The sequence below is a fragment of the Elephas maximus genome, chromosome 14 (genome assembly GCF_024166365.1).
Source record: "Elephas maximus indicus isolate mEleMax1 chromosome 14, mEleMax1 primary haplotype, whole genome shotgun sequence".
Lineage (NCBI taxonomy): Eukaryota > Metazoa > Chordata > Mammalia > Proboscidea > Elephantidae > Elephas > Elephas maximus.
The window spans coordinates 4,585,866-4,602,384 of NC_064832.1; the positions used below are offsets into that span (position 1 = coordinate 4,585,866).

Here is a 16,519-nt window from a genome sequence, read left to right on the forward strand (position 1 = left end):
TGCAATACATTGTTTGAATTCTTGACTGCTGCTTCTGTGGGCATTGATTATGGATTCAAGTTAAATGAAATGCTTGATGACTTCAGTATTTTCTCTGTTTATCATGGTGTTGCTTACTGGTCCAGTTGTGAGAATTTTTGTTTTCTTTATGTTGAGGTGTAATCCATACTGAAGGCTGTAGTGGTTGCTCTTCATCAGTAACTGCTTCAAGTCCTCTTTACTTTCAGCAAGCAAGGTCGTATCAGCTGCATATCATAGGTTGTTAGTGAATCTTTCTCCAAAACTAATGCCATGTTCTTGTTCTTCGAGACCAGCTTCTCAGAATGTTTGCTCAGCATACAGATTGAGTAAGTATGGTGAAAGGATACCACCATGACACATAACTTTCTGATTTTAAACCACACGGTATCCCCTTGCCCTACTCAAATGACTGCCTCTTGGTCTACGTAGATATTCCGCATGAATACAGTTAAGTGTTCTGGAATTCCCATTCTTTGCTAAGCTATCCATAATTTGTCATGAGCCACACAGTTGAGTGTGCTTGTATAGGAAACAAAAATAGGTAAACATCTTACTGATATTCTCTACTTTCAGCCAAGATCCATCAGACATCAGAAATGATATCCCACATTCCATATCTTCCTCTGAATCCAGCTTGAATTTTTGGTAGTTGCCTGTCTGTGTACTGCTGCAACTGTTTTTAAATTATATTCAGCAAAATTTTTCTTGCGTGGGATGTTAATGACATTGCTCGGTAATTTCCGCATTGCGTTGGACCACCTCTCTTTGAAATGGGTACACATATAGATCTCTTTCAGTCATTTGGTCAGGTAGCTGTCTTCCAAATATATTGGAATAGTCAAGTGAGCGCCTCCAGCACTGCGTCCCTGTGTTGAAACATCTCATTTGGTACTCCATCAGTTCCTGGAGCCGTGTTTTTTGCCAGTGCCTTCAGTGCAGCTTGGAGTTCTTCCTTCAGTACCATCAGCTCTTGATCCAATGCTACCTCCTGAAATGGTTGAACGTCGACCAATTCTTTTTGGTGTATTGAGTCTGTGTATTCCTTCCGTCTTCTTTTGATGTTTCCTGTGTTGTTCGATATTTTGCCCATAGAATCCTTCCTTCAGTATTGCACCTAGAGGCTTGAATATTTCCTTCAGTTCTTTCAGCTTGACAAATGCCAGGTGTTTTCTTCCCTTTTGGTTTTCTAACTCCAGATCTGTTCACATTATTATTATCATACTTTGTCTTCTCCAGCTTCCCTTTCAGGTATTCTGTTGAGCTCTTTTACTTTATTTTTCCTTCCATTCTCTTTAGCTACTGTACATTCAAGAGCAAGATTCAGAGTCTCTTGTGACATCCTCTTTGGTCTTTGCTTTCTTTCCTGTCTTTCTAATGACTTTTTGTTTTTTTCATATATGATGTCCTTGCTATCATCCCACAACTAATCTGGTCTTCGATCATTAGTGTGCAGTGCATCAAATCTATTCTTGAGATGGTCTCTAAATTCAGGTTTGATATACTCAAGGGCATACTTTGACTCATGGACTTGTTTTAATTTTCTTCAGCTTCTACTTGAACGTGAATATGAGCAACTGATCATCTGTTCTGAAGTCAGCCCCTGGCCTGATTCTGACTCATGGTATTGACCTTCTCCATCATCACCTTCCACAAATTTGATTCCTATCTATTCTGCCTGGAATGGTTCACGAGTATAGTCACCATTTATGTTCCTGACGAAAGGTATGTGCAATGAATAAGTCATTGGTCTTGCCAAATTCTATCATGTAAGCTTCATTGTCATTTCTATCATCAATACGTTATTTTCCAACTGCTGATTTGTCTGCTTTGTTTTCAACTTCGCATTCTAATTACGTAATTATCAGTACATCTTGATTGATGAATGCATCACGTTTGATCAGTTTCAAACTGCGGAACTTGGTAAAAACCTTCAACTTCTTCATCTTTCACATTCATAATTTGTGTGTAAATTTGAATAATAGTCTTATTAACTGGTCTTCCTGGTAGGCCTGTGAATATTATCCTATTGTTCGTAGTGTTCTACTTCAGAAAAGATCTTGAAATGTTCTTTTTATCGATGAATATGATGCCGTTCTCTTCAGTATCTCAATCCTGGCATAGTAGAACATATCATTGTCTAGTTTAAAATGTCCAAAACCAAGCTATTTCAGCTCACTAATGCCTTGGATTACTGACCTTTATGCATTCCATTTCATTTTTGATGACTTCCAATTTCCCTAGATTCATACTTCCTTCATTCCACGTTCTGATTATTAAAGGATATTTGCATCAGTTTCTTCTCATTATGAGTTGTGCCCCATCAGGAAACGTCATTAAAGTGGGATCTACTTTGAGAAGGTAGCTCTTCCCCACTCGTATTTCGAGTGCCTTCCAACCTAAGGGGTTATCCTCTGTCATTCAATCAGACAGTGTTCCAGTACTATTTGTAAGATTTCACTGGCCAGTTGTTTTTAGAAATAGGTCACTAGGTCCTTTTTCCTAGTCTGTCTAAATCCAGAGCTCCACTCAAACCAGTCTACCATGGGTGAACCTGGTGGTATTTGAAATACCGGTGGCATAGCTTCTAACATCACAGCAACATGCATGCCACCACAGTACAACAAACTGACAGAAGAGTGGTGGGAGTTAAAAATAGGAAGAACCAAAAAGAGTGCTTCTTCCATGTCTGCTGATTTAGAGGAACCATGAAAAATTGTCAAGTGAAGAGTGATTCAGAGAAAAACATGGGTAGAAAAAAAAAAAAAGAGTGTGACCTAATTTCCATAAAAACAAACAAATGAATGTACTTACATGTGTCCCGGCAAAAAGAAGTGTGTAAAAGGGTACATATGTATCTTTGGACACTGGACACTTTGGGGGAGCAGGTACAATATACTTATGTGGGGATGGCTCTTATTATAACTTCTGTATACAAATCTCTGTTGTTAAATGTGTTATAAGAATGTAAAACCTTTTAAAGTTTAATAACATCATACGTGTATGTGTGTGTATTTGAAACTTTTTTTTTTTTGACTATTTTATATATGTGTTTTTTCGTTATCTAGTGTGGCTATAGCAGAGATTCCACAAGTGGATGCCTTTAACAAACAGAAACTTATTCTCTCACAGTTTAAGAAGCAAGAAGTTTGAAGTCAGGGCACCAGCTCTAGGAGAAAGCTTTCTCTCTTTGTGGCTCTGGGGGAAAGTCCTTGTCATCCATCTTCCCCTGGCCTAGGAAATTCTCAGCACCTGGACGCTGGGTCAAAAGGACATGCTCCACTCCATGCACTTCTTCCTTGGTGGTATGAGGTCCCTCTCATTTCTGCTCACTTTTCTCTTTGTATCTCAAAAGAGACTGACTCAAGACTCACCCTTATCCTGTAGATTGTGTCCTCCCTCATTAACCTAACTGCCTCTAATCCCCCCTCATTAACATCACAGAGGTTAGAATTTACAACACATAAGTAATCATATCAGATCACAAAATGCAGGACAACCACACAATACTGGGAATCATGGCCTGGCCAGGTTGACACACATTTTGGGGGACAGTATTCAATCCATAACAACAGAGAAAACACTGTCTTCAATGCCAGATTCAGAGACTTTTATCCATCTATGAAGGGCAAACACAGAAATTGAACAAAATTCAGACCAGCGAATTATTGCTTGCTCTTGTAACTAATGACTTCTTCTGGTCTCTATGCCTCGAAATGGCCAAAAAGAATTCTGTGAGGATTAATTCAGTTATTGCTAAAACATCTACTGAATTTGCATGTCTACAGGTAAGGAAGAATGCTTGACACCCTGTGTGATTCATTAAGTAACACAGGGACCCTTAGACTATTGTTCTCCTTCTCTGATATGCCACTATCACCTTCTCCCCTTGTTGCTCTCCTGAAAAACCCACACTTGTATATTCTAGGCTTTATTTCAGGATTGAATTTGCAGGAAGTTAAAGATATATCTTTGAAAGATAAAGAAGACTTTGGCCACATTGTCTTTAGACAGTCGAACTTCCCAGCCAACCTCTGTGCAGGATGGGAATTCACAATCCCTCCTACTCAGTACCTCTGAGCAGGACGGGATTTCTGTTTCATTATCAGGAGACTGTGGAATTCACCCCTCTTCAGAAAACTTACTTTCCTTTGCCTCAAACTGTCCCTCTCAGGATCTGTCACGGTCACTCTGAGAAATTCACATGGGCAGCCTGTATGGAAGTGCCCATCCTAGAGGCCCTGCCCTCCCTTCCTTGCTCCATAGGGCTTCCTCTGACACTTGGGGTCGCATCTCCCAGGGAGTACACACCTCTGGCACTTCCAGGGATTCCCAGGCCCTGGGATACTGTGGATGGGACTTGGAACTCAATCTGTTTCTTCCCATCCTCACCTTTGGTTATCTGTGTTCTGTCTTCACCAGATTTAGGAGGCCTTGTCTTCTCTTTGCTCGTTTCATCTCAGTCAGGCTTTTCTATTCCAACTCTCTGATCTCAGAACAGATCAGGTTAGACCACAGAAAAGAGAAAGACCAAGCAAACATCACTGATCTGTGCAGAAGCTGCTGGGAAGGGATTCGATTCTCATTGGTTTAGGGTTTTATGCCCACTGCTCACCGGCAGGCAGGTTCCCCCCAGAGTCTGGCTTCTGTCTAGTACCTTGTACTACAAAGAACTCAGTGACCAGCCCACCTTCACAATCACACCTCCCTTAGAGCTATCTTTGCAGAGGCTCTTTGTCAGACTTCCATGTCCCACTGAAATCCTATTTCTCTTTCCTTACAAACATTATGCTCATTCTCAGGGCCCTGAGACCTCATCTGCAGATGAGTCTTGTCCTCTTCTCTCCTTGGCGGGGGAAGCTTTTGAGTGGACCTCATGTCTTCAGACAGCTATCCTGGGGCTTCTTCCACCCTGGTGCCGTAGGGCTGCATCTCTCTTTGTACTAGAAGGGGCGTGGAAGGGACACAAGGCTAAAAGAGGATGGATTTTCCAGGTGAGGTGGGTTTAAGAAGCTTGAATGAACTTCTTCCCTGAAGGGTGCATATTTTGCAGTCCAGACATCCTGCTTCTCTCAGTCTAAGAGTCCTAGCATGTCTTCAGGTGCTTTCTCCTTTGACCTTGAGGCCATGCCTGCAATCTCTGCAGCCAGGTCTCCCACATGTGTAGCAGCACCAGTAGGTGTGGTAGATTCTTCAGCCCCTGTCTCCTCCTCCAGATGCTCCTGGAGGTGCCTGGCTCTTCTTGCCAGGACTCCAGGATGCTGACCAGGGACTCAGTGTTGGTTAAAGGATGTCGGCCAGTGACCACGTGTCCTCATTTCCTTTGAAGGCTTAGGCTAGTTGCCTGGGCAGAAGACAGCCAAGGTCAGTCTGAGCCTAGACACCTAGTGACCGACCTGTGACACTGCAGCGAGTGATAGATGTTAATTTCCATACTCAGGTATCCGCAGGTGGCCGACTCAGAGTGGTCAGAGGTGAAGTGTAACTAGAGATCACACACTCATGAGGGCACGGGCCAAAGGTCAGGGAAGATAGCTGAGGTCGTGGAGCTCTAGCGGAGCCAGTCTAGGGCACAGGCCTCCCTCCTGTATGTGGCAAAGAGGCGATCCATGTGCCGCCTTCTGCAGACTCTGGACTGCTGGGGCCCTGGATGCCCGGATTGCGGCCTTGTGTTTGGAGAAGTGACGTGCATGCAGTGTGCCACTGGGGGCTGTGGCCCAGCAGAAGCAAAATCTTGAAAATGGGGGCTTCAGTTGACTTTGCCTGTTCTCTCCCTTGGCTGAGTGCCATCCTGTGTTTCCTAGGAGGAGAAGGCATTCGTGGAGAGAGGCAGATTCCATGTGTGCAGGCAAAGTGTGTGCTGACGTGATGAGACCCTGGAGACCAGGGTGGACTCTTCAGACCCAGGATAGACCTCTGGCAGGTATGTGTCAATGTTTTCTGCCCATGGCACTCACCCGGGTATTTGCATACAATGTCATCAGCGGAATTAGTAGTCTCCGGAGAGGCTGCCACATGTCAACAAGCTTCGCCTGGCCAGAGTCCAGCCGTGGTGTAGCTCCGCAATCAGTCACTACTGTCTAGACCTTCCAGATAGACTAGCAGATCTTCTCTGCCCATGGGCAACCAGTAGAGCCAGAGGCCTTCCCCCTTTGCTCTTTCGTCTCTAGGCACTCTGTCAGGCACTCCAAGGTGTGAAGTGACAAGGGGGAGAAGGAAGAGATTTCAGAGAATGAACACATACAGAGAGAGAGGCAAGAGATGGTGAGTGGGGATGTCTTGCGTACTGATATCCTAAGGAAAGTGGGAAAACTGGACCCTGGCCTGCTCTGCCAATGCCGTGAAGCAGTCCGCACCAGGGGCTCCCTTGTGCCTGCGTAGCCTTTCCCAGGGTGTGCTCAAATCCTGTGGCCACTAGGTGTCCTAGGTCACAATGGAGGACCCTGTGTCATCTGCCTGGTGGACTGGATCTCTGCCATTGGCTAAGTCTTGTCACCAGGCCCATCATAAGCTCTGCCCACTCTTCCGGTGGGGAGACTCTCTCCATGGTGATGGCAAAGAAACCTTAGTCCCGCCCACCTGGCCTTGACTTCACCTACCTGGCCTGCTGACCCTCACCCAGACCTCTGTGTGGATGAAAATGAATGTCCACCAGTGGCCCGGTGTCAGCGTCTGGTATAAAGGATTCGGGACCTTTCCTGAGGCAGAAGGCAGCCTACGTCTGCGGGTACCTGGAAGTCTAGTGACTTGTGATGCTGCTGCCAGTGAGAAATGGTGACTCCCACACTCACATATCCCCTGGTGGCAGAATGATAGTGATGGGTGGAGAAACATGGCTCCGGAGCACACGTTCAGTGGGGCACCGGCCAAATGCCAGGGCCAGGAGTGGACGTCGTGGAGCTGCATGGCGTGCCAGTGAAGGGCCCAAGGATTTCTCCAATGAGGCAAAATGCAGATCAAGCCAAAGAACACAAAGATAAAGCAGCTGAAGAAATTAAAAAGGTTACTCAAGAACATAGTTAAAAATTTAATAAGCTGCAAGAAACCATAGAGAGACTGCAATCAGAGATTCAGAAGATTAACAATAAAATTACAGAGTCAGAAAACTCAATAGAAAGTAATAAGAGCACAATTGAGGAATTGGAAGGCAGAATTACTGAGATTGAAGATCAAACTCTTGGGACTAATATATTTGAAGAGAAAGCAGATAAAAGAATTTTAAATGAAGAAATCCAAAGAATCATGTGGGACTTTATCAAGAGAAATAAGTATGAGTGATTTCAGTACCAGAACAGGGAGGGCTAACAGAAAATACACAGGGAACTGTTGAAGATTTGTTGGCAGAAAACTTCCATGATATCATGAAAGATGCTCATCGAATTCCACATAAGGTAGATCTCAAAAGAAAGTGACCGAGACACATAATAATCAAACTTGCCAAAATCAAATATAAAGAGAATTTTAAGAGAGGCTAGGGATAAAGGAAGTCACCAACAAAGGAGAGTAAATAATAAAAAACTTGGACTACTCAGCAGAAATCATGCAGGCAAGAAGGCAAAGGGATGACTTACACAAAATATTGAAGGAAAAGAATTGCCAGCCAGGAATCAAACCATAACCCTGGCCATCTGGCCTTCGGGCCCTCTGGCCTTAGCCCTCTAACTCTAGCCCCTAAGCCCTGAGCCCCAAAGCCCCTAAGACCCTAAGCCCTTAGGTCCTAACCCCCAAGGCCCTAAACTCTAACCCTAACCCAAACCCTAACCCCTATTCCCTAAACTCTACAACCTAAACACCTACACCCCAAAACACTACACATCAAAACCCTACACACTAAACCCTATACTCTAAGCCTCAAACCCTAAACCCAAACCTCAAATCCCAAACCCCAAACCTAACCGTAAACCCTAAACCCTAACACCTAACCCTAACCCCTAACCACCCTAACCCTAATGACCCTAACCCTAACCCTCGAACCCTAACCCTCTAACGCTAACATGAAACCCTAATCCGAAACCCTAACCCTCTAACTCTAACCTCTAACCCTAACCCTCTAACCCTAGCCCTAATCCTAACCCCAACCTCCAAACCTAACCCCAAACCCTAAACCTCAAATCCCTAGCCCTAAACCTAAGAATGAGCCTAAGCCTAACCCTATCACTTAACTCTAAACCCTAAACCATAACACTTAAAACCCTAACACCCTTAGCCCTAACACATTTAACCCTAACACCCTAAACGCCAAAACCCTAAACACTAACACCCTTAACCCCAACCCCTAACCCCTAAACCCTAAACTTAAACACTAAACCGTCTAACCCTCTAACCCTAATACCCTAAACCCTAACCCCAGCCCCCAGCCTTAACGCTCACTCTAAGCCTTAAACCTTAAGCCCTAAACCCTATGCTCTAAGCCCTAAGCCCTAAACTCTAAATCCTAAAACCCTAAACTCTAAGCCCTAAGCCTAACCCTCTAATCCTAAACCCTAAAACCTTACCCCAAACCCATCCCAAACCCCTAAACCTTAAGCCCTAGCCCTAACCCCTAACCCTAATCCTCTAACCCTAACCCTCTAACCCTAACTCTCTAACCCTAACCACAACACCAACCCAAACCTCTGAACCCCAAAACCCTAACCCCCTAACCCCAAGCTTCTGAACCCTAAGCCTAAACCCTCTAACCCTAAACCCTAACCTTCACCCCCTCACCTTCTCACTCTCTCACTCTATAATCTTCTCAACCTCTAACCCCCTCACCCTCTAACCCCTCACCCTCTAACTCCCTCAATCTCTAACCCCCAACCCTCTAGACCCCAACCCTCTAACACCCACCCTCTAACCCCAAACCACATATCCCAAACAGACCCAACACCAACCCCAACCCTAAACCTAAACCCTAACCCCTAAAACCTAACCCAAACCCTAACGACTAAACCCCAAAACCCTAACCCCCAAACTGCAACCCCTAACACCTAACCTGTAACTCCAACCTCTAACCTCAAACCCTAAACCTAACCCTAACACCTAACCCCAACCAAAAAACCCTAACCCTAAACTCTAACCCCAAACCCTAACGACCCTAACTCTTAACAACCCTAACCCTAACATCCCTAACCCCGAACCCTAACCCTTTTTGTTAGCAGCCATAGCACTTAACCACTAGCCACCAGGGTTTCCATGAGCAGTCACAGGAATAGACACATGCACACCCGTGTTCACTGCAACATTATTCACAGTTGCAAAAAGATGGAAACAACCTAAGTGCTCGTCCACAGAGGAATGGGTAAACAAACTACGGTACATACACACAGTGGAACACTACATGACAATAAAGACCAATGATGAATCTCCGAAACATCTCACACCATGGATGAATCTGGGGCGCATCACACTAAGTCAATCACAAAACGACATATACAGTAAGAGACCACTATCATAAAAACTCATGAAAACATTTACGCACAGAAACAATCCTTGATGTTCACCAGGGAGACGAAGAGCGGGTAGAGAAAAGGCAACTAAACAATAACCAAAAAAACCAAACCCACTGCTGTCGAGTCAATTCCAGCTCATAGCGACCCTACAGGACAGATTAGAACTGCCCCATAGAGTTTCCAAGGAGTGCTTGGTGGATTCGAACTGCAGACCTTTGGTTAGCACCGGTGGCTCTTAACCACTACGCCACCAGGGTTTCCAACCAAACAACAGATCGGTGGTAACTCTGGCGAAGGAAAGACAGTACACAAGACTGGGGAATCAACCTCAGCCTCACTCTAACCCTAACCCTAAACCACTTGTGCCCGAGCCTAGTAACCCCAGCCCTAACCCCAACCCCCAACCACCTAAAACCTATACCCCTAAACCTAACTCCCAAACCTCTAACCCCCAAACCTGGACCCCTAACACCAAACCCTAACCCCTAACCCTAATCCTCTAACCCTTCTGCATCTCTGGGCCTCTCGACTCTCCGTCTATTTTCTTCCTCCAAATCCTACTAACACTCAGTGGAATTTTGAAGTTTGAGCTGTGCTTTGCTTCTTGGTGTCTCCACCGGTCCCATCAAGGCACTGCATCATTTGCTCTGCTTCACTATTCAGTTCCAAAACCATGGCTTAGAATCGCCTGACACTGAACTTCAGCGATTCGGTGCAAGGCCGCGAGAGGGCGCGCGCACCGCCGGTTCTGTTCTGCCCACCAGGCCCTCCGAGCATGGGAACCTCCTGGACCTAAGCCGGGACGACCTGGGTACCGCTCCAGTGGCGGCAGCAGAAGCTTTTCTTCCCGAGGGACCCAACGCCCCAGGGCGCTCTCTCAATACTCCCATTAATGCTATGATTATCCTAACACACTCCTTCTGTGCGACCTAGTGGGTCCTCGACCAGGCCCAGCCTTCACGACCCGCACCCCCCTGCCGTGGTCACGTACAGGAACCTGCAGGGCCGCGCCCTCCCCGCCCAAGCTCTGCCCCTCCATACCCTGATGCCCTGCAGGCCTCTACTAGGTTGCCGCCCAGGGGAGAGTTGTCGCCCCGCACGGGTCGGGGGACACAAGGGAACATTCGGAAACTACCCCCAGGCACGAAGCCGACTGCCCGATTGCCGGTATTGAGACCATGTGAGCAGGGCTGCCCCGCCAACTGGAGCCTGCAGGACATCACTCATGTTTGTCAGCTTCTCACCGCCCTCTGGGCTCCGGGTCCCAGAGCAGCCAATCCCCCGGGGGGGGGGGGGGGGGGCGGTCCGTCCGCAGGTGCTGGAAGATCGGGTTGGTGCCCATGGCCGGAGCGCTTAAAACCCTTAGAAACCCTCATAAACCGTCAGCTCCAGACTTTCAAATGTCAGCCTGAGAGACACCTAATCTCCAACCTAAAAAAAAAAAACAAAACACACCCGTTGCCATCGAGTCAATTCTGACTCATAGCGACCCTATAGGACAGAGTAGAACTGCCCCACAGTTTCCAAGGAGCGCCTGGTGGATTCAAACGGCCAACCTTTTGGCTAGCAGCCTTAGCACGTAACCACTACGCCACCAGGGTAACCCACTAAACCTACTGCCACCAGGGTAGAGGCTCCAAATCCCGCCAGTGTGAGGAACCCTCAAATCCCCTCAGCACCAGAGACCGCGTCCACAGCGACCGCTACACAGCGCCGCACAAACGTTTAAGTTAACAAACAACATGGTTGCTCAGGACCCCTTCCTGCTACCCCCACCTCCGCCACGCAGAGGGGGAGCGGGACCCAGCATCCACACTGTTAACAGACACTGAATCGCTGCATCCACAAGGAGTAGGATCCCCGCGCTGCTCCACAGATTCCCAGGACCCCTTCCTTTCCCGGTGGGGCCGCGCCGATGCCCCAGCCCCGAGAGTAGACCGGCTGGGCGCGGGCGCGGGCGCGGGCGCGGGCGCGGGCGCGGGCGCGGGCGCGGGCGCGGGCGCGGGCGCGGGCGCGGGCGCGGGCGCGGGCGCGGGCGCGGGCGCGGGCGCGGGCGCGGGCGCGGGCGCGGGCGCGGGCGCGGGCGCGGGCGCGGGCGCGGGCGCGGGCGCGGGCGCGGGCGCGGGCGCGGGCGCGGGCGCGGGCGCGGGCGCGGGGTGCCTCAGCCTCCCAGGCACAGCGCCCAAAACAGTAAGGGGCAGCAGGGCCTTGGGCGGGGGATCCCTCTCTCCCCTGTCCGTGGCACCCTACGGAGTCTGGTGGGGGTGGGAGGAGGAATGGGGGCAAGTGCCCCGCCCTCAGTCTGGAATCTCACTGCCCCGGGCGAACTCTGGGCCTTGGTTTCCCCCCTGGCACAGGGAGCAGGTGGGGGGCGGGGTGGGCAGGCCCCCATCCCCCAGCTTGGCCCGCAAACCCGCCCTGGGCAGAGTAGGGACCTGGGCGCAGCCCTGGACACGGCCTTTCTCCCCAAGCCCTTCAAGCCCCCAGGCCCGAGGGCACTCCGCAGCTGGATCCCGCGGCTGGACCCCCCCCCCCCCCCCCCGCCGCAAATCCATTGGGTTGCAAATTTCGCAGACCAGCTGCGTCTCCCGGGCCAGAGGCTCCCTCTCGCAGCCCCTAGAGTGGCTGCGTCCGCCGGCCCCCAGGCAGCGTCCGCCCCTGGGGATCACTCGGGATGGGGTACGCTGGAGGGGGCAACGCAAGCTGCTAACCCAACGTCAGGACGCTCCAACCTCTGGAGGCCACGGGGTGCTGGGACTGGGACCCGCCCTCCTGGCGCCTTCCCTCCACACCTTCGAGGGGCCGGGCTTGTTCAGTCTGGGAGCAGGTCCCTCCAGCCAGGTGTCGGAGTTTCATACCTTTCAGAGAACACGGCAGGGAAAGCAGCATGAACAGCATCCTCTCTAAGGCGCGCCATCCGGCCCGGGCCCCTCACCACCCATCCCAGCGCTTCCGGGAGTAACTGGCCGGAGGGCGTGGAACATGGCTGCTGGCCCACCCAGCGTCCCGGGTAGGGGGCCGGCGTGGGGGGGTTGGGCCTCCAGAGGGGAGGGTGGGGTCTAGAAGCAAGGACAGCGCCTAGGTGTGCGGGGTGAGGAGACAGGAGACTTCAGGAGAGGGCCCTCTCGCGTGCAGAGTTAAGTATTGGAGGTGCAACGGTTAAGTGCTTGGCTAACTGAAAGGTGGGCCGTTGGAACCCACCAGCTCAAGGGTTGAAAAGATCTGGAGATGGGCTCCCGTAAAGATTCTAACCAAACAAAATCCAAACCAGTTGCTGTTGAATCAATTCCGACTCATAGTGACCCTATAGGGCAGAGGTTTCTAAGACTATAAGTCTTTACAGAAGCAGACTGCCATGTCTTTCTGCAAAGAACCAACTGGTAGATTCGAACTGTCCACCCTTTGGTTAGCGGCCAAGCTCTTAACCACGGGGCCACCAGGGCTGTGCCATAAAGACTGCAACCTAGGAAACCTTGTGAGGCAGTTCTAAGTTGTCATACAGGGTTGATATGAGTCAGAATCTCTTGATGGCACACAACCATGATTGTACTAAGAAAAATTCCTCAAAGCATCTGTCTACATTACCCCTGAAGCAGGCATGCATGCACGCTATCAAAGCAGTGCGGCCAAAGACAGGAAATTGGAATAGAGACATTATAGAGTGGACAGTGAAAAGTGATTTCTGAGGGACATGCAGCTCAAGCAGAGGAGGTAGCATACAACTAAATGCCCTTCTCCTTCTATTGTTCAATGGTCTTGAGAAAGAATGTGTCCCAGGAATTAACTGTAGCCCAGGAGAACTCGAAGACAGCAAATACAGAGGACCGGTCAGGATGCTTCTGCAGTGGTCAGGGTGAGGAGTGATGGTGGTAGTGCAGGTGGGAACAGTGGGCAGGCTTGAGGTGGAATTTGGAGCTTGAGCTGCCAAGAATTGCTGGTGGATCAGATGTATGGGATGAGGGGAATGGAGAATCAAAGGTGACTTCTAGAATTCAGGCTACCATGAGCGCATGGTCACCAGAGCCATTCTCTACCATGTGGAAAACCATGGAGGAACAAACTTGAGAAAATGAGCAAAAGATTTTTTCTGGACATGTTAGATTTGGATGTCTGAGGTCATCCAAGTGTGGAGAACAGTTCCCAGCTGTGGATACCACTCAGAGGTAGAGTAGTTTTCTGGGTTCTAAGAATTTGGAGATCATCAGCCTATAGCTGATTTGAAAGCCACTGGTGGTGCGATGATTATGCATTTGGGTGCTACCAAAAGGTCTGCAGTTTGAATCTACCAGTCGCTCCTTGGAAACCCTGTGGGGAAGCTCTACTCTGTCCTGTAGGGTCCCTATGAGTCAGAATCCACTCGATAGCGACTTTGTTTTGTTTTGTTTTAATACTAAGCTCAGAAAAGTTGTGTGTCAGGGTTGTATTTTTTCACAATACTTATTCAAGCAGTTCGAATCTACCAGCCACTCCTTGGAAACCCTATGGGTCAATTCTACTCTGTCCTTTAGGGTCACTATGAGATAGAATCAACTCAACAGCAATGAACTTAGTCTTAGGGGAGCCCTTTGTCTGTCAAAGCTGAGAGTTTTGCTTCATACTTTTTAATACTGCCATGTCTCATGTTACGTGCCTACCCTTACAGGAGGCTAACTTCACTTGTTCTTGGTGAAGGGCTCTGTATTCATTTTCTAGGGCTGCCATAGTAAATTACCAAAAACTCAGTGTCTTTAAAAAAACATATAATCCATACAGTCCAAGAAGCTGTATTATATGAAGAAGAAGGGGCATTAGGATTGGAGGAAGACTCATTAACAGCCTAGACATGCAGATGACACAACCTTGCTTACTGAAAGTGAAGAGGACTTGAAGCACTTACTGATGAGGATCAAAGACTTCAGCCTTCAGTATGGATTACACTTCAACATAAAGAAAACAAAAATCCTCACAACTGGAGCAATAAAAAAATCACAGTAAACAGACAAAATACTGAAGTCGTCAAGGATTTCATTTTACTTGGATCCACAATCAACACCCATGGAAGCAGCCATCAAGAAATCAAACGACATATTTTATTGGGCAAATCTGCTACAAAAGACCTCTTTAAAGTGTTAAAAATCGAAGATGTCACTTTGAGGACTAAGGTGTGCCTGAACCAAGCCATGATATTTTCAGTCGCCTCATGTGCAGCTAAAGCTGGACAATGAATAAGGAAGACAAAAGAACTGAAACTTGAATTATGTTGTTGGTGAAGAATAATGAATATACCATGGACTGCTAGAAGAATGAACACACCTGTCTTGGAAGAAGTACAGCCAGAATGCTCCTTAGAAAGGTGGGTGGCAAGACTTGGTCTCACGTACTCTGGACATATTATCAGGAGGAATCAGTCCCTGGAAAAAGACATCGTGCTTGGTAAAGTAGAGGGTCAGTGAAAAAGACAAAGATCCTCAATGAGACAGATTGGGACGGTGGCCGCAACAGTGGGCTCAAACATTGCAATGAGAAAGGCCCAGGGCTGGGCACTGTTTCGTTCTGTTGTACATAGGGTCGCTATGAGTTGGAACTGCCCAACAGCACCTAACAACAACATCATAAACTCACTAGATCTCCTGGGGATAGAATGTCATATTCACTGTAGAGTAGATTGTTTGTTTGTTTGTTTTCCATATTTACTAATGCTATGATTTACATTTGATAACTTCCACATTCTGTTGGATCGCTTTTCTTTGGAATGGATAGAAACGTGCATCTCTTGCAGCCTGTTGGCCAGGTAGCTAGCTTCCAAATTTCTTTGCATAGTGGAGTGGGCATGAACAGTGCTGCATCTGTTTGTTGAAACAACTCAGTGGGTATTCTCTCAGCTCCTGGAGCCTTGTTTTTCGCCAGTGCCTTCAGTGTAGCTTGGACTTCTTGCTTCACTCCTACCAGTTCTTCATCATGTGCCACCTCATGAAACGACTGAAAGTTGACCATTTCTTTTGGTACTGTGACTCTGTGTATTCTTTCCATCTTTTGTGTGGGTGCTTTAAGTGAAACTTTACAAATCAAGTCAGTCTCTCATACAAAAATTTGTATACAGCTTGCTATGTACTCCTAGTTCCTCTCCCACTGAGACAGCACACTCCTTCTCTCAGCCCTGTATTCCCTGTGTCCATTCAGCCACTTTCTGTCCCCCTCTGCCTTCTCATCTCCCCTCCAAACGGGAGCTGCCCACATAGTCTCATGTGTCCACTTGAGACAAGAAGGTCACTCCTCACCACTATCATTTTCTATCCTATAATCCAGTCCAATCCCTGTCTGAAGAGTTGGCTTTGGGAATGGTTCCAGTCTTGGGCCAACAGAAGGTCTGGGGACCGTGACCTCCAGGGTTCCTCTAGTCTCAGTCAGATAATTAAGTCTGATTTTTTTATGGGACTTTGAGGTCTGCATCTCACTGCTCTCGTGCTCCGTCAGGGATGCTCTGTTTCGTTCCCTGTCGGGGCAGTCTTCAGTTGTAGACGGACACCATCTAGTTCTTCCAGTCTCAGGCTGATGTAGTCTTGGATTTACGTGGCCATTTCTGTCTTTTGGACTCATAATTACCTTGTATCTTTGGTGTTCTTCATTCTCCTTTGCTCCAGGTGGGTTGAGACCAATTGATGCATCTTAGATGGCTGCTTGATAGTGTTTTTAAGACTGCAGACGCCACTTCACCAAAGTGGAATGCAGAATGTTTTCTTAATAGATTTTATTATGCCAATTGACCTAGATGTCCCCTGAAAACATGGTCCCCCAACTGCTGCCCCTGCTACTCTGGCCTTTGGAGCTTTTGGTTTATTCAGGAAACTGCTTTTGGTTTATTCAGGAAACTGCTTTTGGTTTAGTCCAGTTATGCTGACCTCTCCTTTATTGTATGTTGTCTTTCCCTTCACCTAAAATAGTTCTTGTCTACTATATAATTTGCGAATATCCTTCTCCCTCCCTTTCTCCCCACCCTCATAACCATCAAAGAATATTTTCTTCTCTGTTTAAACTCTTTCTTGAGTTCTTATAATAGTGGTCTCATACAATATTCGTCCTTTTGCAACTGA

At 47.9% G+C, this 16,519-nt stretch overlaps 1 long non-coding RNA gene across 4 annotated transcripts in view; it reads left to right on the forward strand.

The window, feature by feature from the left end:
• LOC126058048 (uncharacterized) overlaps window positions 1-16,519 on the forward strand; it is a 71,601-nt gene that overhangs the window by 8,475 nt on the left and 46,607 nt on the right. For 3 of the 4 annotated variants that reach the window (XR_007513066.1, XR_007513067.1, XR_007513065.1), the window contains exons 3-4: window positions 1,569-1,743; window positions 5,823-5,941. This is a non-coding gene — a long non-coding RNA (uncharacterized LOC126058048). Of the gene's footprint in view, window positions 1-1,568; window positions 1,744-5,822; window positions 5,942-6,188; window positions 7,648-16,519 lie in introns of those variants that run through there. The other variant, XR_007513064.1, reaches the window with a different exon arrangement.